Source organism: Cervus canadensis, chromosome 28 (assembly GCF_019320065.1).
Source record: "Cervus canadensis isolate Bull #8, Minnesota chromosome 28, ASM1932006v1, whole genome shotgun sequence".
NCBI classification, from domain to species: domain Eukaryota; kingdom Metazoa; phylum Chordata; class Mammalia; order Artiodactyla; family Cervidae; genus Cervus; species Cervus canadensis.
The window spans coordinates 18,935,787-18,939,005 of NC_057413.1; positions in this window are offsets into that span (position 1 = coordinate 18,935,787).

Genomic DNA, 3,219 nt, shown 5'->3' on the forward strand with positions numbered 1-3,219 from the left:
CTGCTTTCTGAAGAATGACCCTTAAGTACGAAAAACTTTAAAAATAAGTCTACTTACATATAAGTAGATATATATAAGTGGAATATAAGCAATCTAGAACTTACTAACATTGTTTTGTTTTACTGAAGCTTTTTATGGCTATTCTCTATTTACAATCAGACAGAAAAAGATCCCCTTTAAAATCTAAGTTCAAAATAGGAAAAGATTTTTTAAATATACAAAAGAAATAATAATACTGGTAGTGCACATCTATCATGTACATAGTCATGAAAGGCTAGTTTTAGAAAGATGTAACTAGTGCTGGACACTATTTAACTTCAGTGAGTGTTTAAAATACGTCATATTGAAAAAGGAAGGGGACTTACAACTAAATGTATGTCCTAATTCTTCTCAAAGCCAAAAAATATTTTTTAAAGTTTATCCTTTGACCCTTCGACTCAGTAGTTTCTCTTCTAGGAATTTAGCCTAAGGAAATATTTAGACAACCATTCAAAGACATATGTTCAAGAACATGTATTGCGGCATGGTTTCTCGTAGTCTTAAGATTGAGAGCCACATAAATGCCCTACAATAGGAAACTGGTTTCAGTGAACCAGGGCTCCCAAACAGTGAAACACTAGGCAACCATTAAGAATGATGCTGGCTCATCTGTCCCCTGGTGTGATGCACTAGGACACACCATCACTTCTGTGGGATTCCTAGTCAAAAATGCATAAACTGAAGAAATACTAGACAGACCAAAACTTAGGAACAGTCTGCAAAATAACTGATCTATATTCTTCAAAAGTATCAATATAATAAAAGACAAAGTCTAAGGAACTCTATTGTTAATGTTAGTTTTGCTGCATCACTCGGTTGTGTCCCACTCTGCGACCCCATGGACTATAGCCCACCAGGCTCCTCTGTCCATGGGATTTCCCAGGTAAGAATACTGGAGTGGGTTGCCATTTCCTTCTCCAGGGGATCTTCCCAACCCAATGAATTTACATACAAAACAGAAATATGTCCACAGACATAGAAAACATATTTATAGTTTCCAAAGGGGAAAGCGGGGAGGGATTAATTAGGAGTTTGGGATTAATACATACACACAACTAAATAAAAATAGATAACCAACAAGGACCTATTGTGTAGTATAAAGAACTATGCTCCATACTTTGTAATAATCTATAAGGAAACAGAATCTGAAAAATTATATATATATATATATATAATATATATAATTATATATATATATGTATGTGTATATATATATACCTGAATCTTTGGCCTGAAACTTTGGCCACCTAATGCGAAGAACTGACTCACCGGAAAAGGTCCTGATGCTGGGAAAGACTGAAGGCAGGAGGAGAAGGGGACGACAGAGGATGAGATGGTTGGGTGGCATCACTGACTCGATGGACATGAGTTTGAATAAGCTCTGGGAGTTGGAGGACAGGGAAGCCTGGCATGCTGCAGTCCATGGGTAGCAAAAAGTTGGACAGACTGAGTGACTGAACTGAACAGAAGCCAGAATCACTTTGCTATACACATGAAATTGATACAACATTGTAAATCAACTATATTTAATAAAAAGAAAGAGAAACTGTATCCTTTTATCCTATTAAAATAAAGGAGACCGAAAAGACAAGACAAATAAATGCAGTGCATGATCGTAGATTAGATCCTGGGCTAAGAAAAAATAAACTTTATAAAGGACATTATGGGGCAACCGGCAAATTTTGCACATGGACTATAGATTAGATAATAGTAGTATATCAATTTAAGTTTCCTGCTTTTGATAGCTGTACCATGGTTTTGTAAAAGAAGGTTCTTGTTCTTAAGAAATTCACACCAATGTGTTTATGCGGAAAGGGATATATTATTCATAGTGAAAGTGTTAGTTGCTCAGTCATATCTGACTCTGTGACCCCATGGACTCTAGCCCATCAGGCTCCTCTGTCCATGGAATTCTCCAGGCAAGAATACTGCAGTGGGTTGTCATTCCCTTCTCCAGGGAATCTTCCCAAGACAGGGATCAAACTCAGGTCACCTGCGTTGCAGGACGACCCTTTAATAAGTCTGATCCACCAGGAAAGCCCATATTATGTGTGACTTACCCTCAAATGCTTCAGAAAAAAACACTAACGTGTATTTAGAGAAATAACAATAAGTGTGGTCAAATTATATCAATTGGTGAGTCTGAGTGAAGAATATCTTGGGATAATTTGTGGTATTTTTGCCTCTCTTCTATGAGTTTTAAATTACTTAAAAATAAAGAGTTTAAAAAAATAGAAACTTAAAAAAAAGAGAGAGAGAATGATGCTGGCAAAGTACACTCATTGGCAAGGAAAGGTACTCAGGGTGTGCCAGTCTGGGCCATGGGGTCTTAACACTGGAGCTATGCACAGTTACTGATGACATCTCCGGTCACCCTGGACTCTCAGTTCCCTGAGCTACTAGAGGAACTGGGTGTGTGGCTGAACCCAAAGCCATCCTGGGATGACTCGAGAAGGTTGGTTGAGTCAGGGCCCTGAATTCTCCTTTGTGATTTTATTTATTCCGATTTTTAATTCAATGACCGGCATTCCTTGCATCCCAGGGACATCTGGGTGGAGGGAGGGAGACGTGGAGGTAGAAGAATTCACCCAAATGCAGTGCTTGCTATGGATAATCCAGACTGCAGAATTTAGCAGAGCCAGTGTTCATTTATCATCGAAGACGATCTTACACGTTCCCCTCCAAAAGAAGCCCAAGATGTCCCCCCAAACCCGCCCAGCATCTTGCCCATCCCACAGAAGGAGAAAACGAAGTTCCCAGCAAGGACCAAGGTCCTGTGGGTTCTGTCTGCCAAGAATTAGTGGTTTCAGTTTAGGGAGAGGTGTGGATTCTCCGAGAAGCATCTGTACTGACCACATGAAACAATATCCTCTCCTCAGAAGGGGAAAGAAGATCGCTTATCACCCCACACCTCTGTTTCCAGGTCCTGACCTCCCCCCAGGGCACAGGGCAGTCACTGTGAAGTTCCCATCGATAGAAAGGGAGGAGTCCACACTGACAACAGAAGGGCCACGGCTGCCTCAGGGGCCCCCGCCCACCCTTCTCTCACTTGCCCTCCGGCCACACTGTCCTTCTTCCTCACCACCTCCCCAGGGGTGGTCAGGGAAAGAAAGCCCCTCCCTCATCCCCCTCAGTGTTCCTCCACCCCCCCCCCCATCACTAGGGTGTCCAGGACATTGT